This window comes from Acanthochromis polyacanthus, chromosome 4, assembly GCF_021347895.1.
Source record: "Acanthochromis polyacanthus isolate Apoly-LR-REF ecotype Palm Island chromosome 4, KAUST_Apoly_ChrSc, whole genome shotgun sequence".
NCBI classification, from domain to species: domain Eukaryota; kingdom Metazoa; phylum Chordata; class Actinopteri; family Pomacentridae; genus Acanthochromis; species Acanthochromis polyacanthus.
The window spans coordinates 29308784-29335629 of record NC_067116.1 but is presented as its reverse complement, the minus strand read 5'-3'; the positions used below and the strand labels follow the sequence as shown (position 1 = coordinate 29335629).

The window sequence follows — 26846 nt, the reverse complement described above, 5'->3', positions numbered from 1 at the left end:
TTCTCGAATTTTATTGGTTTCTGTTTGTCACGAAAGTGAGCATTTTTATGTCGCATCTCAAATTTTAATGCGACACTAATGCTAAATTTTATATTACAATGAATCAAATGACAATGTGTAACGTAAAAAACGTCACTCTTGGTGAGCTCTACTGAGCTTTGTAACCCCTCGTTATTTTTGTTTTCTGGCCAGCAAACTGTCTCCTCATCAGCCCTTTCTCAACTACAACAGGCAGCCGTTTCACTGGAAAAGCTTAATAAACCCACAGTTTCTGCTTCTATCTGCCCTACACCAAGGCAGTCCACTATGTAGAACGTATTGAAGACAAACACATTTATCTCAAAAATTGGTAGAGACCAAAACAGACTAAAAAGAGGATGAAACTCTGACATATTCTCATCACTGTTTCTCTGCCCTGTTACTGTCATTTTACCGGCTTAAGGATTTGTGTAAAATCAGTTAAAGAGCCTTTATTGTGTTTTTAGGCGGTTTTCCCCTTAATTTCACCTTGTTATACAGCTGTGAATTATATGCCAAAAATATTCTTTTTTGAGGTTCAAATTTTCCTACATTACTAATCTATGTCACCATATAAGACATTTGCATAACACCCGCCTGGCCGCTAGTTTGGCATGGCTTCAATCAAAGAATAAGCAGCTATCTCGCAATCTGCCATTATTCCTCACCAGAGCTGCTTCTGCTCGAGTGTGATGTGTTTCCACCTGTACCTATAGTCCTGCAGTTATGGTAAGTAGATAAGACGGTGAAAAGAGGTACAGCAGCCTAGTACAGCATGAAGAAAATGTGTTTCTGAACATTAAAGCATGCAAACATATTCTAGTAAACCCCAGACGTGAAAATGAAAGCTTGTATATTTGCACAATATGTGTGCTTTATTACAACATCAAAGTATATTTGATTCTAAATGTTTCAAAATTGCCTTCACAGGCCTTCTATCACATGTTACTTCAAAAAAAAAGTAAGATGTTCCTTCTCATTCTCTCCAACTGCTCTCTGATAGACTATAAGCTGCTATAGGCTGCTAAAGCCCCTGGCTTTGATTGTGACAGACGGAAACACAACAAATCAACCCCTTTCACACACAAGGATGGATAAATGCAACCACCCACTTCACGTCATGTCAACAAACATCTGCCGCACCCTTATCCCCCCTAACCCCACAACACCCCATCTCTCGCAGGAGACTAATGGACTCATTAGCAGTCTCTCCAATAGAAAACAGAATGCAGGAGCTAACTGGGCACCGGTAATGCTATCCAGTGCTACTCTTAATTACAAAGCATCAGGCTGCTAAATGAGCTCTGCTGAGGGACCCTGTGGGGAAACAGATCGGCAAACACAGGATCTCACCAGCTGCAGAGAGGCGCTTGATCGCCATTACACCGAAATCCACAGGATTAAGACGAACTCAATGATTGGAGGCCCGCCGAGCACTGCCGCCGGCAACTGTGTTTGAAAATCACTTTCTGCAACAGAGGAAGTGAGTAATGACGTAATGTGTGCATGTGGAAGCGGTTGTCGGTAGACAAACAGAAATATGAATATTCTCAATGCTCAGGCTCATTTTTTGGCAGTATGCAACAAAGAAGCAAACCAGAAAGTGAAATAATAGTTTTTTCTTGTGTGTCTGGAACAAACTTGCCTCTTTTACCACATAAAATGTTTCAGCAACACTTGAGAAGCTTATGACATAGCTGAGATTCTGTCAGAGTGACAAAGTGGGACCATTACCGGTTTCTCTTCGACATTTTCCACATCATCCTCATATACAATGAGCAAGTGCTTAATTATATAGCATTAGTTCTAAGGATATGCACAGTCAAGCATGCATAGGAAGGTTAAAAGCAACTTCTTTATACAAGCACTTCATTCTGTGCCCGTCATCAATCATAGAGATCCTGCTTGTATTTCCGTACTTGCCAAAATGAGCAAACAAATATTTTCTTCTGGTTCTTTCGAGTGTTGGACCAGTACCAGATTTGCACTATACAAAAAATAACTGTATGCTCACACTCTAAAGTCAAACACAACAACAGCCTTTATATATTATTAAACTAGTCCCAGCTGTATAAATGGCAGCGTTCGCTTTAAATTGTGTTACAAACTCAAGTTGACTTGTGTACTGTGTAACAATATTTGGCTTGCTTTAAGCAGTGTGGGATGTCACTGACTGATGCATGTTTTCCCCTCAGGGATAGCTGTAGCTCAGCGCTTATATGCGTTTGCTACTGACACCATTCAGTGTCACAAGCATGTATACTCAACTTCACCTGATTACAACTCTCTTGCATATGCCCGCAACACTTATGCCTGTGAATGCTAAAGTACAGCTTGAAATACGAATGACACAGACAAGACCGCTCTGGGGTTTTGGAGCTCAATAGATTTGTTCATACCAGAATAAATAGAAAGTATACACAGTGCTTCTTAAACTGTTAGCCTGTGGAAGTTATTCCTGGAGCAGACCGGCATCGGTGGTGGGAATCTGCCTGTTTTATCCAGATGAACCAGGAGCTCCAGTGTTTTACAGGTCTAAATGATTATTATATCAGCAATAAAAGTTCATATTTTCAGCATAATCATCTTAAATGATAACAACAGACTTGGCAGAAAGCAGCATGTAACTGCACATCTTAAAATGATTTGTGAAAATGGAACTAAATCAGCCCCTGATTCCAGCACAACAAGTACTGAGGACAAGTTGGTCTGTTGCTTTTAGATAATCTTTGTCTTTGATATGATATCAGTTAAATCAAATAAGTTAGATGTAGTCATTAGGTTGGGTGAGTTAAAATTTGTGAAAATGTGGTGGCGTTAGCTTTCACATTATGGATTACTTCTGAAAGACTACTGATGTAGCATTTTTTCCTAATGAAAGCAACTGCGACAGTGGTGCAGCCAGTGAGCATATCGACCAGCCAATCGTCCAGTCAATCTGAAGACAGACTAATTTACTGATTTTTTTTTTTTCCTGCTTATTTAAAAATAATACCTCAATAATTATTGCTAATCCACTGTAAAATGATAATAATAATAATAATATATAATATACAATTATCAGCGATATGTGGCCTACAACTTCATATATTGTGAGGTTAATGAAACACAGTCTGTATTTCTTCTGCATACCCGCTTTCTGTGTCAATGTATCTTGTAGTTTTGTGAACTGAAAGGCGTGCAAAACCAAAAGATTTCAAAACGTTCAGTACATCAAATGGTTCAAGCTGTAAATGTCTTGACCTTTAAATTCAATGTAATGCTCAAACCTACCAGCACTATTATATTTTGAGGAGATTTTTCTTTTACTCTTGTTTTACTCTTGGTGAGAATAAAGAAGGATCATCAGCATTTAATCAGGGTTAACCAGGCTTCTCTCAAGTTCCCTGCCCGGCATCTGAAGCAGGTACATCCTGACTAATGACAGCTGGCCAAAAATATAAAGCCTTATTGCCCGAAGACGATTGAGGTTTTGAATGCAGCCGGCAGCAGAAGATGAATGCAACATGGCGGAATAACAGAAGAGAAAGAGACATGTACATATTGCTGAAGTCGAGGATCCATTAATCTTGTCCACATTTTCTACAACCTTCTGTAATTGCATTGAAACTGGTTTGAAAGATGTGAGCTTAAACCACTAATCATACTGACTGGACTATGGAAAGATGTCAGCCAAAACCCCTCTATTGCCCTGCCGATTCCCCCCTGCATGTTTTTACCCCACTTTCCCTGTTTAATTTTCACAACCATGCTGTAATACCCAAATCAGGCTAAGAAGGGAAAAGGCCATTAGCTGTGCTTAACAGTTGATCAGGTTCTTACAGTTTTAGGATAAAGTTTGAGTGTTTTCGGTTAAAATGAATACATACTACATTAACTGAAACCACATTAGAACACTCTGCATGAGGCACAGAGACTTGGATCTTCTTGCAAATGAGAACACAGTGGAATGTCCCTCAGCTGATATTAAAACAGGTGTCAAGCGCACGGCTGTTGACACGTTTGACTGTATCATAATTAGTTTATTATCAAGCTATCAGTCCCACAGACAAGTCCTCAGATCTACTGATTGAAACACTGCTGGGCTGACACTGCGTTTTCCACTTCACTTCATTTCTACTCTCTCTCCCCCTTCTTTGTCTGTCTACCTTACTATGGCTCTCACCGAAAAAAAAAAAAAAAACCCTCCATAACTGACAGAGTTAAATTAGCATGTTAGTAACTTGATGTCTTCAAACTCTAATTCCATTAATGAAACTAAAATGAGATGTTTAATTTCCTTTTGCTTTCACAAAGGCAATACCTTACATGCTTAAGAAGGTAGAGCATCGGGTTGGAAGCTAGAGGTGAACTGATGCAAAGAGGGAGCGTATTTAATAACTGAGGCATTGTTCCACGTACTGACAATACTTACGCTGTTCTATATTTGTCTTGTGTCTCTCCATTTCTATCAATATCCGCTCTATGTGACCTCCCTCTTCCTGGTGACATTAAAGAATAACATCTTAGCTTTTGATTACACAGATGACACAACTAATATTTTATAATCATATCTAGGGAAGTTCATTACTATTTTGTAATTGATATATTTTAAAGTTGCTGCAGTGTTGGTTTTCTTGCTGTTTGAATGAGAGAGAGTCACAGGTTTGCTTGGTCACCGGCCATTAAATTTGCATTGGGGATACAAATGTTATGGTTTCTTGAACCCATAGTTCACAATGTTTGTAGTATTAGATTAAATTAGTATTAGATTAGTAGTTAGAGTATTCTTTAAAATACATAAATTACTATTTTTCCATGCTTGAATTTATTAATGGACAGATTTGAAGGAGGAACACTTTTTCTGGCACTGTTTGTTCATGTTTAGATAAGAGCTGTAGATTTTCAGATACTATTTTTTTCTGGTCATAACATAAGGTGGGTGGAGGTCAAAAGAAGACCCAGACTCCAAACTTGGTTCTCCTGGAGGGCAACAACTGTGTTTGCTTGGTGTTATTAATGACCCATATGCTGTTCCTGAGTGTTGCCAATGAACAAAACCAGAAAATCTCATTTATTTTTTTGTTGTTTGGCTTTGATCAGTACATCTGCCGTTTGGCACTTCTCTGCTGATATTAATAACGTGAACAGTAATTATACTGCAACTCAGTGGAATATTTAAAAGAAGTTAAAATACACTAATACTATTTTTAAAAAGGCACAGCTTTTGTATAACTGTTATAAATATCCATCTGTTAGTGTGTGTGAACTACAATGCTCTGTATTCTCTGCATACTACGATGTCCTAAATCACAGTAGTGCTGTACACATAATTATCTTTGTGAAGTGACATCGTTGTACTTGAGAATAACATAACACATGTATTAAACACAGATGTGAAGGTATTTGTAGGTTATTTGTAACCACAAAGATAGAAATGATTAGGTTAGATTAGCTAACCTTTATAGGCTTGTGCTACATCCGTCTGTGTGTGTGTGCGTGTGTGTGTGTGTGTGTGTGTGTGTGCGTGTGTCATATCTTACCTAAGGTGAGGAGAATTGATTCCTGTGCTGCAGCTATAATTACATTCCATGAGAACAAATGGATTTAAGGAAGGACTGGCTTCGCAGGATGATCAGAATGTGCAGAAATAGAACTGCAAACTATTTTTTTAACAGCCATAACAATCAAGGTCACACTTTCAGCGGTGTGAAACCAAGTGGGGCGACTAATCAAGATTCTGAGAGGGTTAAGATTCGCCACATTGTTGGAGGAACACGATGGGTTATGAAATCATTAGTTATCTAACCTCTACAGGGGACAGCTGCATGATGGAACCGGAGCTCCCGAGAGATTCAAGGGTTAGCTGACCACAGATAATGTCCCCCGGGACACAATAGCGGCTGCACTGCAAAAAAAAAAAGTGACACAAATTTACATTTAGGGCTTTTTGAAATCTAATGCAGCAAAATTCTGATTGAAAATAACTCAAAGGAAAAACAAGAAAATGAGAAAGAAGACAATCTGATTTAGAGAGTTTTTTTTTTTTTAATTAGTGAAAAGTCCAAATCTCCAGTCAGCTTTACCTTTGCAGAAAGCCAATGTCAGCAAGCAGTGTTCAGCTCTCTGAATCAGCAGCTGTGTATCTCAAAAATGTGTGATGGATGTTTACATCACTTGGAGAAGCTGTTGACAAATCTGAGATTTGTAGGTGGAAGTGAGATTGGTGAGCCTTCTTCTCAGCTACAGCAATTAACCTGGAGCTGTTAATGAATCTAAAACTTCATTGAATGTATCAGGGAGCAGCTGCTGTAGCACCGCTGTCAACTGAAAACAATCGGATACATATGCCCCTTTTCAGCTGCTTCATCTGTCCGTTGTTTTGATACAGCCTACCTCTATCGGCTATGATTGTGTGATTTCATCAAAGACGCACGTTTGTCAGCCCTGCTCCCATTATGATTTGAATATCCCAGCTCTGTGCCACACCTCTTTTGATATGTCACAGATGCCAAAAAGATTTCCACAAATGACCCGCTTGTGCATCCTCACTCGTAGCTCCTTTGGGAAGTCTTCTTTCACCTCAAGATGCACTTTAAAAATTGAGAGATCTGTCAAGAAGCCACACTGTGATCAATTTCTGGGTCACAGGTAGGAGTGCAGACAACAGAAAAGATGAGATGGGACAAAATACAGCGATGAGTAGATCCCTGTGTCAGGCTGAATGAACAAAATGACATCAACAAGTCGGCTTGATTGTCAGGCCACTCAGACCAGCACATTGTGTTGTTTTTGAATGTAGTTCATTAGTTCAAGTAAGTGGATGATTTTTTTTTCACAGCATGCTCCCATGTAACCAAAAAACTATCACATATGGCTAAAAGTAACATTTAGTAATAGTCAGATGAATTAAAGCTCAGCAAAACTCAAAGATATCATCTTCAAAGGATTTGAACCGATCAGAATTCCAAGCACTATGAATGGAGCTAGTCTACCAGCACAACCTGAACACTCTCCACTGTGCCATTTTAACGTCAAACTGTTGCCAGTTGCTAGTCGTGCCTCCCTGACTTAATCCTTTCATAGTGGGACATTGGGCAACTTCACACTATTTGTGCTTGAAGTGCATTAATAATATTTTTAGAAGTCATGCTCTTGCCCCAACATTTTCTCAGATCAGAATCCACAGAAAGTCATCAAAGCCGGTGAAGTCTGAACAGAGCGGCTTCATAATCCTGTCTTTATTTTTGCAGGGTTGCTGGGTCCCTGGACAGGTCTCGGGGGCTTCATGTAGTAACTTCGTTGAAGCTTTCCAAGGATCCGAGGGCTCCTAAGGAAATGGAAGGCAGAGGCACTTGAGTGTATTCTTTAGTTAGCTGTTGAGGGCAAATGGTGGAGGAAGGGGTAATTGAAGGCAGTTCATTAGATGCTGATCCGGAGCCCCCCAGAGGGGCCAGGCGAGGGCTGGAGGGAATAAGATTCATGCCGGGCAGAGAATTAGACAGAGGATTTGCTGCAGGCTTTGGTTCCTCTGGACGAGTCCTTACTCATCACGCACTTGAGACAGGCAGGCTCACTTGCTAACACCGCTGTAATACTCACATTATTAGCCGAAGAATAATACCAGGCAGATTGGTTTGAATGTCCTTCCATTTATGGGGCAAGAAAGACATGGGGTGTTTAAAATCTATCCTTGAAAATTCCACCCCAGTGCCTGTATCAAGAAAGTTAAGGAGAGAATGTTTAAGATTTGAATTCACTGTCATGACGGTCTTTTAAAATCAATCTACTGTCTAGATACAAATCACAATATTCACATTGAGCTAAAACATAATGTGCAACATGCAGGTTTTTAGATTAAGCAGTAAAGCAAGAAAATAATAAGAATATGTCATTACAGAACTACTTTCCTTTACCTGTAAGCTGCTGAAGAAATAACACAAATTCCTTTATTGTCCACAGGCTCGACCATATGAATGATATTTAGAGACAGATTGGTCTCATATCAAGGTGTGAAATGGGAAGATTGTCAATACATTAATAACATTTCTTCAGCAGCTGTGAGTATTCATGTCTGGCAGGTTGAGAAATCTAACAAAGAACCATCATTACAAAATAACAGAACAAATTGGCATTCTGGTATTTCAGAATGTTAAGTAAAACACCAGTTCTTTCCTGGAATCTCTCAGTTGTGCCAAGCTGAGAAATAGTCACACACATAGTCATTGCTAAAATCAATAAAAAAAAAAAAAAGACTAAATAGACTAACTTCTTTCCTGTATTTCCAGGCTTTTTGTAACCAGTTGCTGTGTGGAGCTCAACACCTACTGCACAGATATGAGAGCAGTATCAGTGTTTTCCTCTAACTTCTTTGTGTTTTTCAGAATCTCCAGCCATTCATTCAATTTTTTACAAGCAAATGGTCAATAACTTTACATTGTCAGACAGCATCTCAACACAACTCTCCAAAGCCATCTCATTCATAAATATGTGTATCTTGAACTGATGGATTATTAAACCGCAGTACCTAAATAAACACTCTCACTGCCGCTATTTACTCAAAATGTCATATTTCTGGATCATTAGATACCTTTGACCAAATCAGCTTTATCACGGACATCAGTGTATGTGCATGGTGTTTAGACATCACACATTAATTCTAATGAGTGTGTAGGGAGTGGAGAACCCCAAAACTGCCTTGTAAATGTACTTACCGAAACATAGTTTTTCTTCATTTTTATTCATTCAAGTGGCAAAAATGCATAGATGCATGCTAGAGATAGGTGAAAAATTAACGGAAAAAAAACACTTTCTTAGTAAGGCCATTGTGTCATCTGAGCAGTATCAATGCACCTTTGTATCCATTCTCTAAATTTCTGAGTAGATAGACATTAGACAAGATTAAATAGTTCAACATTTGGTGTTTGATGATGGTTGCGAAGAACACTAACAAATGATGCCAACACAAAGCCTCCCACAGGAGAACAGCTTTACTCTAGGGGTTAAGGCTTCAGATGTTTCCTTGAATTTGCCACTTTAAATATCCTATTTACCCATTTATTCATTACCTGCATTTTCTATTCATGATTAAACATGCAGTACATGTGGTAATTGTGAACAGAAAATCTACATCCTGGTAAATGTGCAACTTTAGAGCTGAGACAAATTCAGGGTAAATTGCATCTACATTTTTTTCTTGGAAGAAGGCTGGAAAACACTTCTTTCCTTACATGCATGGCATTGTAATTGTATGTTTCACTGTAGTTTTGCGTCAAAATATCTTTGAATTATAATTCAATCACATTATGTCACGCCAGAGTCTTTATAGTACGCTATTGGCATCTGAAGTCAAGGTAGATTATTCATGCTGTTATTGTGACAGGCAGGCATCTTTTAGCCATTTTTCTGTTTGCTATTCCTTGCAATGAACAAAAAGCACCCGTCATTAGAGATAAACCTTGAAAATCCACGGTTTTCGAGCCACATGATACTGACTTCTGAAAACTTGGAGATTGCGGTGGCTTTACAAAACCTAATCATGGAAAATGAGAGGTGATGGTGTTTTCTGTCACATCGCTCTGTTGCTCATTTAGACACATTTCAAGGAGAGGATGTGGTGAACAATTTCTGTGTTTTGGTTCACGCATCACCTGGCTCTGATAAACCCATTAGTTTCACATGATTGGTAATTGCATTCCAAGAACTTCATTAATTTTGGTTTAAGCTAAATATCAGTCCAATAATGCACACTTTTCAGACTGAATTCTTCTGAGATTGATTTATTTTTCTCTAGACAAGGGGTTAATTAAGTGGATGCAAGTGGTTACAGAGCTGTTTCTGGGTTATTCTCTGGGAATGAGCACACCTGTTTACTCTCACCAAGAAAATTCTCGTATTCTTTAAGCACTATTGCAACAGACAATGGTAGAAAAGATTGTTCTTATCGATTAGATGAGTTACAACAGCAGATGACTACCATCTGCAGCATCATCTTACTACATAGCATTTAACACATGCAGCGTATTGAGTGAAGCAGTTACACAAGTTGCGTAGGTGATGCAGTAGACCCCACTCGTCATAAGAAAACATCATAATGCTTGAGCTGATTTGCATACTGAATGGTCTTAAGTTTTCTGGTTGAGTGCAGAGGAAGAGGACGGTCCGTTGACTGTCATGATGGTGTAAATGTATTCATATTTTCAGTACTCTGTAACAGTGCAGTTGAGGAGGCTGTCTGTTGTGCAGGTACATGCCATATGTTTTCTGTGGCAAAAGGAAAGACAGACAGACAGACAGTATGTCCCTTTGAATGAAATATACTGCATAAGTCAAATCTACTTCTCTGTATTGATGTTCCTCCTGCTGCAATGATTGTTTAGCTTTTGTGTCGCTCTCTGCCTACAGATCAAGGGAATAAGACACGAGCAGTTTGCTTTTCCAATCATTATTTCGACAAAAATGTCAATTTGGCCAAACAAGTCTGTCTTTGATTCATCTGTCCAGAGTACGTCACTCCAAAATTCCTATGCCTGTATACACTGATTGGCAAACTGCAGTTTGGCTCTGATGTTCTTTTAGGACAGCAAAGGCTTTTTCATGGCGTGCCTCCAATGCAGGCCAACTTCATGCAATCTCTCTGATTGTAGATGCAACACTTTGGCACCAGCACATGCAGATTTACCTGCAGGTATACTGGAATGAAACTTGGGGCTTTTGGAAACTTGAACTGAATTTGCTGGAGCTGTCAGTCTTGACACTTTGAAAACTACAGTGCTTGTCGATGATTGTTTTTCCTGGAAAACAATTTATATCAATTAATTTTGAGATCTTTTTTTAATCTCTTTCCAAACACATTGCCATCCACAACTTTTTATTTATTTATTTATTTGTGAAGGTCTTTGAAAGCACTTCAGATCTTTACAAGGTGACAGCACCTACTATAATAGGAAAGAGAACATCAGACTGTAGATGCCAGAGGTTTAAATGAGAGAGTCTAATCATTGGCACTTAATCTGGAACCAATGATTCTGATTTGATGGAGTTGAAAAGATGATAAAAGTAGGGCTTTACTTAGCTTTTTCCACGTGAGTGATCTGTTTTTTTTTTTTATGTGTTTCAATTTCAAAAAGGACTTCTGCCAATTTTCTGTGTCAGTTGTTTGAATGTGTCAACTTCATGTGAAAGCACTGACAAAGACGATCAAAAAGTTTGTGTGTCTAAATACGTCAGGCCAACAATTTCAATGAAATGTCATTAATTGCTCCTGGAATTGCTAAAAATGTAGTTTTTTTTTTTCTTGCATAAACTATATATTTATTTTAAAGTCTCAAAACTGCAAAGCTCTGTGCCTTTCAGCTATGAAGCCACAATGTGAGAGGAATGAGGAGAAAACAAACTGTGAAATGACAGAGGCTCGAAGAAAAAGCATGACGGCACACACTGTCAATTTGTTGACATTAACCTGATATTACGAGACAGCATGGCTCATTCCAGTATCATACAGCAGAAGGCAGGGTTCCTGGCTCCATTTTCTGCAATAATCAATGCTGCTATTTTGTGTGGGAGATGTGACACTGTCTGCCTGAAGCGCTGAAAACCGGCCTGCGTCTCCTCTCCCGCTACGCTTCATGGTCTCACGCTGTGCTGCTTCTCAGCTGGGCTTTTCTGCATCAAAATCTCATCATTTCTACCCCTAATCCTCATTCAGTCAGTGAAAGTTGCTCTTTGGAAAAAGTGCATGGAATCAGCTGCAGCCATCTCTGCTAGCCTCTAACCACACCCCTGTTCATCATAATTCCGTAACAAAGGGTTATGCACTATTGGCATTTATAAAAGTGCTGAAGTAAGTGTTCACAAGCCAGTGACGATTACAAAGTGATGCGACGAGGTGGGGAAAAAAAGCAACAAAATTTCTCCAACAGAAAACCAAAGCCGGCATATAACATCAAATTTTCCTCAAATTGTTTTTTAAAAGAAAGGGTGTTTTTCTATGCAGTTGAGTAACAGTAGCTGTGAGTATATAGGCGTGAAAACTGCACTTGCAAACTGTTCTTATCACACTCCGCTGTTCCATTCCACTATCCTCAGATCAGAATCTGCTCTCAAGAATTTTAGCATGCTTTTATGCTCCTGTTATAGGCTTTATCCTTCCCTGTCCTTTTCTCTGATCTTCTCTTCTTTTCTTTTTCTTTCATCTTCCCCCACTTCTATCACCTTTCCTTCTTTGATTGTAGCTCAATGTAAAACTTTTTTTTCATGTCTTGCTCATTTTCTTCCTTTTTCCCTCCCGTACTCTCATTTCACTATCTTCCTCACGTCAGGTTGTTTTTTTTTTTCTTTGCCACATACATGTGGAGAGATATATGCTTTCTATGGCCTGGTTCAAAGCAGGCAGGGTATACAGCGTAGCAGTGGCAAAGCAATTTATTTATCTCTCTGCCTGGCTTGACCCCTTTTTGTGGAAAGCAGATTGCCTCTAAAGTGTATTTTGAGGGCAAATCCAAGGTCCTGTTTCATGCACAGGTAGATATGCCATTTCCTCCCCATCAATGCCATGTCAGGGTGTTAGGTTGAGAACCCCCACAGGTTTTCCTCGCTAATACAGAAGGCTTTGTCAAATGTGTTTTGGTCGTGGGCTTAGTGCTAACAAGAACAGCAGCTAGTGCGTGATCCATATTGAACCTGTGCACATCCAAAACGGGTCCTTCATTTTCTTAGTGCATCCACAGGATTAGAAAATGTTGGGTTTTGGGTGTTTTGAGAACAAGTGATTCATTGTCTGTAGTCCAGGCTAGTAGCGACAGTGGAAGCTGATGTGTGGCTTCTTATTAAATATATTTTGTTCATTTTCTAGTTGAACGGCATGGTGGAAGAGAAAGAAAGGGTCATTAACATTGTGCCAGTTAGTTAGAAAGTTTAGGTTTTCTTGCAAAGGCATAAACGAACAGACTATTGTCTGCCCAGAAAAGATCACTGCGTGTGTTGAAGGTACTTTGCTTCTGCAGGATAGCTATACTTCAGGTTTTCCGATAGGCTCAGTATGTAAATTGGCTGACACTATTCCGTTTAGTTTTTCTTAAATAGTGTCACTGCACAAAATAAGTCATCTCAGGGCACTTCTCATAGAAATCAAGACCTTACAAAAGTATATTATAAAGATAGAGACAACAAATCTAACTATTCCCTTTAATTAAGAACTTTGGAACAGGGGGACATTTTGGCCACCAGCTTAACAATAAACAAGCAAGTATCATAAACATGTATATGATGAGGAAAAAAAGAAAGAAAAAAGAACACGGGCAACATAAATGCCTTGTGTAATCATTGCATGATTTAGTCATCACATAGAAGTAAAATGTTTATCGTTCAATTGCAAAGACTTTTGTTTCATCTGTAGTTAAATGAAATTTTTTAAATATCGATCAGATAAAAGGGATCTTTATCAAAAATGTTGGTACGATGTCTTTATGTCAAAAAAAAAAACTAAATGAAGTAACATCCAACATCCTTATTTGCACTGAAATTTAAAAAAAAAAAAAAAAAAAAGGAAAAGAAAATCCATATCGGTACCACCCAGGCTCTACTTTTGGAATGCGTTCGACTGAGCTGGCATGAATGAGCCATGAATATCTGAACTGCAGTGGTTGCTTTAAGTTGCAGATCACCATAGTGGATATGGATGTTGTTGAGAAAAAGCCTTATTAAAACAAGAAAAATATTGTACATGCATGTTTCTTTAAAGTGCAGTGGTGAGCAAGTCAGCAAAGGCCTCAGTTTTCTTTGAACAAAGCACATCATTGATATATTGTCCAACTACTTTTAAAGGCAAAAGCATCTGGAACCTGTTAAGTCACAGTCCAACATGGGGCAAAAGCTTTACCTCCTCATGACGCTCATAACGCTTAAAAATTACTATTATTTTATATTTTTTGTATGTGTTTGTAACCATTCGACTTTTACATCTTTTACACCCAAGACCACTGGCCATGTCATTTGGGCATAGTGGTCAGTTTTTCTGTTTAGGGTTCCTACAAAAAGTTGATTTAAAACATGAAAAGTTAAAGATTCACAATATTCTATGTTTTTCATCAAGAAATCTAATGAAAAGTTCATAACCAACAATGTATTAGTCCATCTGACAATACTGTAACTTCGGACTTCTCTGGGGTTGGGTTTAGACTACATGTTCTAAGTGGATTCATTCCCATTTTAATGCTCACAACAGTCAGAGGAGAAATCTAGCCAGGGACCTTGGTTGGAACTGATGTTTGGACCAGATTTTTTTCATATAGTAAGGGGTTTATAAATCCAGTCTAAAGCTTGCTTACTGACCACATCTTCCCAACCATTTTCTCATCCAGATTTAGTCTTCTACTTCTTGTTTTGTTTTGTTTTGTTGTGTGTTTTCTTGTTCTCATGTGCGCGATACAACCTGATCTCACAATCTGTTAGGATTTTAAAACTCCTGTAATGTGAGTTTGGCCATCATTAGCACTCATCCTTTATTTGTTCCTTCATAGTTCTTGAAAATGTGCTTTGATTCTTATGAAACTTTATCACTTTTGTTTTTCTTTTTGGAGAATGTTAACTGGTGTATTTTAGTAGACAGATTTCAGTTGGTGCATTTGGTGTGCTAGTGTGTATGGCAGCAGGATATGGCACTGAGTCATAATCAGTTTCAGAGGCTGTGTTCCCAGTGGCTCATTGATGTGTTTTTGATAGTTCCTGGCCAACAATGGAGCTCAGTGATTCAGAGGAACAGACTACCTTAGGCTTTGAATACACAGATAGTACTTGTTAGGAACATTTCTGTGCTTGGGTTGGTGTTTTTCAGATTTTCTGATAAGAAGAAAATCTGAGTTACACCAGATGTCCTTAAAGATGCTTCCACTAACCGAGACTGCACCACCTCCAGTTTCTGTTCCCATTACTTTATAATGAAGCCTCAATCATTAGAATTGTGACTTGACAGGATTCAATAACTTATCTTTACAATATTAGAGCATTCCCAGTGTAACCTCACACTACACTGACTGCCAAATTGTAGTAATAGTCATCTGTGCCAGTAATTAAAAAATAATCAATAAATCAACTACAATGCAAAATGTTTCACTTCTCTGATTACCTTTAAACATATCTGAATAGAAAATACATTAACTTATAAAACAACAGACAAATTACACATGTAACTGATTGTGACACATCTAATAGGGAGATAATTGAATAATTGTTTTGCCATTACACTCATCAATATTCTGTTATTGCAACGGCCAGTAATTGCATTGTGCCACACATCATTTCAACAAATATGCGTGCTGTGAATTTGTTTGCATATCAACAGTTTTATCAGACTAAGGAAAATAATTGTAAAATAGTAACATTTTGAGATGTCTGAAGGGCACTTACGTGGTGCCACTGGAGTTGGTTTTGTGCTCACATGGCCTTATGGACCAGGCCTAAATGCTAAAATGTGCAAATTTGTGGCTCAGAAGGAGCATATCTTTAGATTCAAACTCAACAGGGTGCATGGTGCCTTTGCTGACCAGTGTAACGCCTCTGTTAAATCTAATTTATAGCGACCAGACCTTTCATTCATCCTGCATATAAACCGTTAGTGCACACACCATCACCATCTGACAGAGGTGACAGCGATCTCTCCTCCCGTGTTTCCAGCTCAGTATCTAGTGCGGGACACCAGATGGCAAACCTGAAGGTTGCAGCCCTTCCGTTGTACCTGCATGCATTATTCAAAGCCCATTTATCACAGGAAAAGTCCCAGTGTAGCCACATTAAACATTCGCTGGCTCGTTTGTTTATGCCTTATTTATGCCTTCAAAATCCAGAGCAAGGTTTGATACCTGTACAATTAGTGACCTATATTTAACCCTGTGTGAATCTCACCTGCATTATTTAGCAGGCATCATTTTATTATGCCACTTTGTTATGCCACACGCTGTCTTAGAGCAAAACACATAAATATGAAATGCTGTCATCAACGCCTGTAGATAGTGTACACTGTAATGCACTGTACAATATTGGTGTTGGGCTGCTAGTGATTTATCATACTGTGGTAGAAAACAGTGGTGCATAGCAAGCTACAAATAAACCGTACTGTGGTTGAATGGGCATCAATAGGCTGCATTTATCAATCTATTGGCTCATATATTTAAAAATACACATAAATAATTTTGAATTCAGAATGTTTCAAACGCCTTTATGGGGACACTGAGGTTCACCGCAGTATCTAAATCCAATCACTCTGTTCAGCAGGACAGTTTTGAATGTATCGGCATTAAGCAAGGTTGAGGCCCACTTTGATCTTCATACATGAACACACACACACACACACACACACACACACACACAGCTGTTTTAAGACCTCGGTAGTAAAGTCGAGGTCGTGACCCATATTATCAATAGCCAGCAGCATGGCCCTGATTCCACAGAGAGTGAAAAGATACAATACTATACTACAGTATAGCTGTACAAGTTTTCAATACTGCATTACAGTGAGCTGCTCTTTTCTTTTTAGAATCTTTGACATTGAGAACACTGTGTTGCTGAATGCACAGCCCTGTTGAACCGTATGTCTTGCATAACACAAGTGAAGTGTCATTCCTGTCTTTGCATGCACATTGCTGTATTTCCTGGCACATTACCACCACCTGTTGATCAGTGGGCTAGTGTGACACATGTACGCTGGCACATAATGGCCTCTGTTGGAAGTCATGAACTCTAAAGGCTGCCTTTAAATCTGTAAAATGTCTACACTTAAATAAAAAGACCCAAAGATCTTTTTTTTTAAATCATTTGAGATTTACAGTTTTACATTTTTCACTTGAATGTCCAGTTTGTCTTTATTTTGTTTGTTTGTTTGTGCATATGGATGCCTAGATACATTCTTTCTCTGATTTTATTCCAAAAATTCAGACCAGAGGTAGTGATTTGGATCTCCACCACTGTGACACTTGTTGAATGTCCACTTGATAAATGTCTCTAGATAATCAGAGAGCCAAACAAAGTCACCAAGTGAGAATCAGCTTCTTCACATCGGAGAAAAGAAACATTAACGTGATTCCAGTAGTTGCTGTTTGCTCCACAGACACCGTAGTGCCAGTTTCTGAAATATATCACCTTGAAATTGAACATGAAAATTCTCTCCAGTTCTAGCATGTATGGAAAAAGATAACTCTGAGAATGTATTGCCAGATGTTAGTGAATGACTACATTCAAATGCAGAACCCTCAACAAACCTCAGGCATTGCAATTATGATAGCATTAGCAAGGATGGCAGCATAAAATGTACTATACTGTACCTCTGACTAAATTACTTTCTGTATTTGTCAATATATGGGGTGAAAACAGATTTCACAACACTATTAAACATCACCAATTCTGTCTGATGCTCATGAAATGTTCATGAAACCAAATTGAGACAATCTTTGCTTTGTGGCAGTGCATTATCTCACTAGAAGTACTCATAAGACGATGGTAAGCTCTCGTCATAAAGGAATAGACGATTAGCAACCATACTCAAATGGGCTGTTGCATTTAAACTGTAACTCATTCAATTAAGGGTACCAAAATCTCCAAGTGTAACCTCCACATTATCACACCACCAGCAGCAGCCTGTGCTTTGACGTAAGGCAAGAAGGGTCCATGGATTCATGTTCTTGATGACAAACTCCGATATGCATGTCTCAGCATGAATCAGAATTTTGCAGCCTAAAACTTTGCAGTTTTGGTGAGCCTGTGTTGAATGCAACCTCAAATTTTTATTCTTGCTTGCGTGGAGTAACAGAGTGGAACATTAAGCAGCTAAAAGAGTGAGACATTTTTACTGGGAGTTGAGGACGACCAAAACAGATGAAACAATAGAGGGAGAGTGAATATTGAAATTCAATTATTTAACAGGGTGGAAAGATAACTCATAAGTCCTAGATACCTTTGCACTGTCCTTTATCATTGCTTAGGGGCATGTTCACGTCTTTTCAATTTGTTGTATTTCACACAACATGCACCAGAGACTAGTGACACCAGAGCCCACTGAACAGATGCATAATTCATGCTTTTTGACTTTTGGGGACTATAGTTTTCTTTTTAGCGACTCAAATATTGTATATCTCCCACAGAGGGTTTGTTTACGACATATTGTGCATCACAGCTGTGCTGTATTGTGATACCATTGTTAGCACTGGCAATGTATCAGGATAGCATCACATTGCGAGTTACTCTGATTTTCACCCATGATTCTCAGTATACTATCGTTGTTCCTTTCAAACCATTCCTCAAACCAACCGCATGAAACTTATTGTACTTCTGAGATGTTGTGTAAAGAGGAGGTTTCTGCTCTGCCAGCTATTGGCCCTCACTGGCATTAAACAGTGTTTGTTCCAATTACCATCAAGATGAATTGTGTCCCATCCAATCAATGCCTCTCAAAGGATTTCTGCTGCTATGATAAAAAGGCAGAGATTAAGGGCTAAAGGTATTTGTCATGCTCATCTGTCATATAGGAAACCTGAGGGATCGTGGGAGATTGTAAACAGGAAGTGATGGCATAAGGTCACGGTGATCTTAATTATCTTACACAGATGATGAAAGGCTAGACAAAGAAAAAAGGATGTAAAACATGAAACCGCTTGCCCTTCTCAACTGATTATTTTTGTTGAAGTGTTGTCTCGAGAATAAAGCAACAGCACATTAGTTATGCCCCTGATATGCAGAAGACAACATCTGCATTCTCACCACACATAAAATCGAGGGTGCTGATTATCAGTGACATGTGATTACATTTATTAATCTGCATTTGGCCAGATATTAAAGAGCCAATAAACTGAACACAGAGATCGTGTAGAAGGATTACTGTTTATCATACCCCTGGTGATTGCAATGGGGCAGCTTATTAGCTAAACAACAGTGTCACTACATGAAACAAAGTGCCATTACCCACACTCCTCACCAACATTTGTTAATTTTCTTATCAGTTTAAATGGATTTTCCATGTTCCGTCATATTTTGTTTCTTTGTTTGCGCTCAGTGGTTTATTACAGTCGACCAATAAAGCATGAACAGGACGAAGTGACCTCATAAAACCTCTGCATAATAATTTAATGCATGGGATGTATTTGCTTTTCTAAAGTCAGTGATTAATGACAGGTCCCAGACCAGATTTACAGCACTCCTAGTGAGGTTGAGTATTTCATTGTGGAATCTCCAGTAAAAAAAAAAAAAAAAAAGGCCTCGGTCAAATGTGCTTTGACATGCTGTTTACCATCAGCAGACACCACAAACACTCCCTTCACCCCTGTCGCCTCTTATTTTGCTGTTCCAGCATCACTCTCCTGTTTTCCTCCTCTTCATCCAGCCCCATAGGTATCCAGCACATTTAAATTACAGTTTTGTAGCAGTTAGTTAAGGGCATGGAGAATTAATGACACCACTGTGAAAGAAGAAATCTTTTGTATTATTATCACAACTCTACTCTCAACGTCCAAGCTCAGTGGTCAACCAACGTATTGTTGAAAAACCCAAGCCAGGTTTGCTTAGACACAAAAGCATACATACAATGAAAGTAACCAGCTAGAAAGATGTAGCAGCAAAGAGGTCAAAACACAAGTGCTGCATTGCATACAGTATTACAGTTCCATTTCCGATTGGGTGGAACACTGCACTCAGAGAAGTGCCTGTGCTGCTCTTTATCAAAGATGAGGAAGTTAACCCTACACATTTGCCGTAGCAACCACTTAGTAATCATGTTTGAATTCATCGCTCTTAAAGAAGAAACAATTCAAGTCGACAACTAAACAAATCCAATTGTTCAAGTAAGTGTTTAAGTGGGGGGTCAGGCAATTGCTATGCCCAACTTGATGCAGGAAAAAAAAAGCTGCGGAATTTATTATCCATAGGTACAGTGGATGTCAACAATCCTTTGGTCAATACGAGCAGCATTGGCAAGAGATGGCAAATGCCCAGCCTCCAGACCTCATGTCCTCCCTTGGATATGATTGGAATTATTGGAAACCCGTGACTTGTCTTCAGGTATCTTTCCAAATGGTTCTTAAAAAGATAAGATTCGCCTTCGATGAACCCACAATGGGGAAACTGCCAGGGTTACAGCAGCAAAAGGGGATAAAGCACATGTAAACAAAAATAAAAATAAACACAAAAAAAACATATATACATAAAAGCTGTGCTTGCCATATGTGGACATTCAGATTGTACAAGCTTGTCTGAATGTGGAAAATAACACTTACACTTATCAGTGGTATTGCACTGATCCTTCCATGGGTAGAAATACTGACTCAGAGATGCTGGTATTGCACAGATTTTATCCACATAGCACCAATTTGTCCATAAGTAGAAAATACTGATATTGCACAGATTCTTGCATTAGTAGAATAATTGCTATGCTATTGCACAGAGTGTTGAAAATATTCATAATGCACAGGTTTGAATATGCTGATATTGCACCAAAATGAAATATGACAGCTTCTGGTCCACCGTCTCCTGGGAGCAGTGCAAGATGTGTGCTGAGGATTGGAGGACAAGAACATGTCACATCAAGCCCTCAATTAAGGATCTTCACATCATTTGTGTCTGTCATATCACATCATTTCATCTGTATTCCTCGAAATTAGTCTGACTTTTGAGGTAACATGCACCCCAAGTATGGTTTCTGGTTATTCACAGAAACTGTTCTTGAGGCCACTTTCAAACTTGATGAGTTTTGGAAGTGGACAAAACTTGGTACTCTACAACTGTGCTAGGAGTCAGGGAATTCAACGACTCACTGATTTAGACAGATAATCCATTTGGTTAGTCAGTCAAACTGTGTAATCAGTCGGTCCGACTGACAGATAAAAACATGTAGTCAGTCAGCCTCCCAGCCAGTCAGAGGGATCAAAAGCCAGTCAATCAGATGGATGCTTGCAAAGTCAGTCAGTGGGTTAAGTCACTGAGACAGATGGAGATGAAGAGATCAAAGTGGGAAAACTAGATGGACCAGCAGTCCAGATGGCCATGGAGACAGATCCCAGCCCAAGTTAAGAGGGCTGCAGCCAACACATTACCAGACAGAACCGTCTCACCAGCAGCCAACTGCCCTGGAGCTCAGCAGGCTGGCTGCGGATGCCAGCTCTTTCCAGTCTGGGAAATGGGTCAGACCAACACAATCATAGTCAGAGCGTGATGCTGCCCTTGCACATTATATGTCTTCTGGTGGAACTCATACATTATATTTACACACAACAAACAGTCCACAGACAGTCAGATTCAGCACTACATGGTAAACTATAATTTTAGATCATGTGTAGTACCATTCAAAAGTTTGGGGTTGCGCAGGCAATTTCATGTTTTCCATGAGAACTCCCACTTTTATTTATGTGCTAGCATAACTGCACGAGGATTTTCTAATCATAGCCTTTCAACGTGATTAGCTAACACAATGTAGCATTAGAACACAGGAGTGATGGTTGCTGGGAATGTTCCTCTGCATCCCTGTGTAAAAATCCCATTAAAAATCAATGGTTTCCAGCTAGAATAGTCATTTATCACATTAACAATGTCTGTACCATATTTCTGATCAATTTAATGTAATCTTCATGAAAAAAAAAAAAAACTTTTCTCTCAAAAATAAGGCCATTTCTAAGTGACCCCAAACTTTTTAACAGTAAGTGTATATTCCCCATGTAGACATGCACCTCTGAGTTTAATTAATACTTTGACCTCACTGTTTAAGAAATGTTGCATCTCTTAAAATTCCATGTAACTTTTGTGTGAGCTAGCCAGCCCACATAGAAAGGGAAGGAGATCTAAATACAATACAAAAAAATAACTATTGAGAACACAAGATAAAAAGCAGAGTAAGTTTTTATTATCATTTATTTATCAGGCAAAGCACTTTTTATTAACATTTTTATGACGGAAATTGAAGGTTTCAAGCATCTTTCTGTTTTGAAAAAAAAAAGTAAAACTCCTCTCATTCTTTGACCATTATATTTAACCTCGGACAATTAATTATACCAAAAGTTTTTAGAGCTATAACCGCACTTTGTCTGGTATAACAAGCTGCTTACATTGGTCTGTACTCGCAGACTTTAGACAGATACTGCTGTGTAGTTCACACTATGTAGTGAGCTCTGTTTTAGTGACTTGACTTGTAGTGAAGTTTCTCTAAATGTTAGTATGTTACAGAAGTTAACTTTTGAACACACTCTACCTCAACACGCACTGTTGTGGCTGCAGAGGTCACTGTAGTATAGAGTCGCATCAGATGAAGTAGGGCTGCACAAGACATAATTTCAGCATTGACATTGTGATGTGCCTTAGTGCTAGTCACATCACAGGCAGTGCAATGTGTAGTCGTGTGCCAATTTCCTTTGCTAATTGTTACAAACTTACACAGCTCTAGTTTTCTATTAATCTAATCCACAACAGACGTCTGTCCGATAGGATGTTATTTACTTCAATGGACGTGTTCATGGATACAATTCTTTAAAACTTTATTCACAACCTCTGTTGACATGCACTCTCTGCATACACACAGCAAAATGAGTGAGAAACAGCAGGGGAGCACTGCATCAGTTGTGTGGGCAACAGAAAAGATGGTGTTGACCAGAAACAGGCACTCAGTTGACAGTGTCTTGCAATTGTTGCCACTACATAAGGTTCATTTTTTCCCTCATGTCATGCAACCCTAACATGAAGCAATATCCAGTTCTTTTGAAAGCACATCTTTGGTGTTACTTGGGTCTGTGCATTATTTCTGATGAGCCCATACAATAAACAATTATGTAGTTGAGAGTCCGATGCAGTTTTCCAAAACAAAGAAGCAGAGAGAGCCATGCAGTCCAGAATAACTAGCTTTACACAATAGAGGATGATTGGTAAATTGATGTTTCAGGAGACAGTGTTCGTATCAGTTTCAATGGGTTGCATGAGTGCCATATGGTTTGAATGTTGAGTCAAATAATTTCACTTGTGCTGGTTTCGATGGACAGCTTAGAGTTATGTGGGTGAGATACAATGTCAGGAAATTTCATTAGTATCGGATTCAGTGGAGAGTTTTGTCTGAATGTAAGTCCTGCTTCAGAGGCCTTTCCACTCCGTCAGGAAACAAGTCTCCGAGAAATGCTGATCTGCAGCCTGTACTCAAAGAAAGTTTGTAGAAGAATTCACAAGTCTCAGTCTGGTCTTTCTGATTCTGTAACGAGCCACTGTGAATGCATAGTCCTTGATTCTCAGAACTTGTTAAGCATTCTAGGAAAGCATATCTCTCTGAATTCCCATTTTGCTGCCTCTCCTCTTCCACTCATTCTCTGACTCTGTTCATTAATCAACCACAGCCTCATTTTTTTCTCTCCAAAACTCTGATTCTCGCACTGATCACTTAATCTTTTTTTCTGTCTGAGGACAAAATGACAATACCTCATCTTCATTTCTAACCCCTCCGGTCACTGTAGAAGAGACTCTGGTTGCAAATCATGTCAATAGTCCATGATGGCAGCAACCATTTCTGAAATATTTTGGTACCATTTCTGGGGAACTTTGATGTCCATATTTATATACAGTCGACTGATACACTGACAATATGCATGTGTGAGGCACTGAATGTACATGATTGAGTCAAAGTAAGGCTGCTTAGTGAAAGAAGATATTGTATTACTATGTGGTCAACTCCGACGTCTAGTGTAAAATATGACAAGATCCAGTCAGATTAACAGACAACTACAGAAAGTAAAAAGAGAAGATGCAGACAAAAACATGGAAATATGAGGCATGCCAGTTAAAAGATTAATGTAGTTGTGGAGAGCATGAGAAAGAAACCCTTTCTCACATCCCTCTGGCTTTGGATTTGATGTTAGGGAACAGTTCTCCCCCAATGATATCTCCCCACCCAGCCCTGCAGCCTCACAAACAGTCTCAAAAATAATTGTTAAATTGGCCTCAAAAATCTTTACAAGGGCCACATATTACAACATAAAAATTACTACGAAGGGAAAAGTCACGGGTTTGGGGGGTGCGGCTGAGCCTGTTGCCAGTACAGAGCTGTCAGTGGTTTATCATAGGTGCATGAATGTGCCTTCACAAAGCTCTTTAGACTGCCGATGACACAGATATGTGCCCCATGTGATTCTGACAACACCAATATCCGTTATTGCTGTTGTGCTGGTTTAAATTGGGAGTGAAATTAATCAAGACAAGGACATAGTGCTAATGGTGTAAGAGGGTTCTAAACACATTTGTCATCCCTGCACAGACTCATCTATAACACATTCTTATTTTTCTAATTCCGGGTCTTTGGGTAACATTGTGGGATTATTTGCAATCAATCTGCATAACCAAGTGTGTTACTCAAACTGTTGGATCTCATTCCAGTAAACAATTGTCGAAGCTGAGAGTTGGCAGCATTATCAAATAATGACGGTTAATTAATTATGTGAATGAAGTACAGCAAATAGATTGATGACACATATTCACCGTGCACTTTGACTTTCACCACAAAAATAGCTTTGATACATTTACAGCCATTCAGCACTTAGAATTCTGTCTGACTAGACTCTGGCTCGTCTTTAGGGTGTGACCCAGAAGCTACTGGATGCCACAGAAATCTTTGTCGTGGTGGCCCTTTGCTAGCTAAACCCCCAGAATGCTCTCTGATTGCAAATACAGAGCTGTACATCTAAGTGACCACTCTGGGCCACTACAGTCTTCCAACTTATTATCACTAAAAGATTCCACGTGGGGGTGCAGCAAGTAACCACAGCTAAAGCACAATACATTGTATGACATGCATGTCCCTGTCTCCTGCCATGTAAGTTAGTACATTTTTAACTGGCAGCACCTACCTGCTAATCATTAACAGTCCCAGTTTCTGCAAGTACAGGGCGGTAGTGCTGTGGCATTGCATGTGTTGTAGTATTACATTAGCAGGAGACTCACAGACCACAATCAACATTACACAAACAAATGGACTCATTTTTTGTGGCTTGGGATGTCACCCTACATTGAGTTTTTTTTTTTGTTTTTTTTTGAGCAAAATCACCACCATGGGATAGTTGTGGCTCAGCAGTTAAGGTTTTTGGTGACTGATCAGAAGGTGAGGAGTTCCAGTCCCAGCATCACCAAGCTGCCACTTTTAGGCCCTTTAGCAAAGTCCCTAACTGTATCTGCTCCATGAGCACCATAGTGTGGTTGACCCTGCACTCTGATCCAGCTTCCTAACAAGCTGGGAAGTGCAAAAAGACAGGCCGGACCAATAAGGTGTAGAAAATAAATATTAATAAATAAATAAATAAATTACCACAACAAAAATATGTCTTGATTCATGCTTTTGCATTTCTCAGATCGGTATACCAGAGTTGCTCCAGACTGGGGTTGCCTGCTTAATTCAACCCCTGAACACAGGATGGACAGTTTAGCCAGTGTCCTTTTAGGCAAGTCACACCACTGAACAGCAGTTACGCGAACACCTTGCCAGTTATTTCAGACTGCAGGTATAGTATGTTTGTACAATTAAAAGTTAACAATTGGTACCAACAATGTAGCTTTCATCAATAGCAATAAGACAATTGTTCAATAGAATGTTTAATAGTTTCACTTAAAAGCTTTAAATAAGAACCACAATGAATGCACATAACTGAAACTTTGAACCCAATTTCAGGTGTAAAGAGTGAAGTTCAGTCGATATTTGAATTCTGCAGAACTATCAGTTTCAATAACCAGTGCAACTAATGATTTGTTTTGATGAAGACATTGCTGAAGCTTGCCATCCTGAAGAAACATTAAATCTTTTTTTTTCTTTTTATTCATTACAGTACTGCTGTCACTCAGCCTGGTGAAGATAGTTTGTCCTGCTGCTCTCCTCCCACCTCTTTTGTGCTGCTGACAGACGGACAGGCAGACTCACAGCAAGATCTGATCGAAGATCAGGGTAAGTGTCAATTGCACATTTGTCGTTTTGCATAGAATATCAATGCAACCAAATTAGCAGCTCTCCGAGGTTGTACAATATGCTAACATTCTCACAATGACAATACTGACATGGCAATGTTTAACCGGTATGTTAATAACCACTGCCATTAACATCTGTTAACAGCGAAATAAAGCTGTAAACACTGCCACCCCTGTTGTACTATACTAGATTAGATTTTGTTTTCCATTGACTGTGTAGAAAAATATTTTTCTCTGTCATTGCTAAAAAGCTGCAGTGTGTTTACCAAGTAGTTACTGAGTCTGTCTACCATCTGTTATCGCACATAGACATCACCCATTGGTTTGTTGACTACCATTTTAAAGCGTTGAGTTTGGAATCTAAATCCTCTTTAGAAACTGGATGTCACAAGTGAGGGGTGGATCTGAGTGAGGACACTATGCATGGCAATATGATGATCATTCTTCAATCATGAGGAAGCCCTGTTGGAAAGCATACCCCTACTTTATCATCTTTTTTTACTCTAAATAGGACAAAATGAATATCACGCTATATTCAATAAGAACTAAAGCTGGTGATTGACAACATAGACTCATCAGAGAAAGGTTTATTGAAGAATCAAAGCAAGTGAGATATAGGGTAATTTTTTTATTTGATTGTGCTATACAGTCAGACTTCTTTTTTGCAACCAATGGAGTCGCCCCCTACTGACTCTTTGAAAGAACACAGGCTTAAGTCACTTACAGTCATCTTCCAGGTGAACTTTGCAGTACATCTTAAACCTCTAAACCAAGTAGTTTCTGAACTTTCCTTTGCTACCATCACACTTTTACTGACTATTTTCAAGTTCTTACATGTTTTAACAACACTAGATCAAAATGGTAGTGCATTCTATAAATATTTTGACATCACATTT

The 26846-nt window shown here is 39.0% G+C and overlaps 1 protein-coding gene across 3 annotated transcripts in view; it reads left to right on the top strand.

The window, feature by feature from the left end:
* Positions 1-26846, top strand: part of LOC110966177 (inactive N-acetylated-alpha-linked acidic dipeptidase-like protein 2) — a 580988-nt gene that overhangs the window by 162089 nt on the left and 392053 nt on the right. For all 3 annotated transcript variants that reach the window (XM_051947586.1, XM_051947587.1, XM_051947588.1), the window contains exon 5: positions 25815-25930. The gene's annotated coding sequence lies outside the window, so the exon portion shown is untranslated. The remainder of the gene's footprint in view (positions 1-25814; positions 25931-26846) is intronic.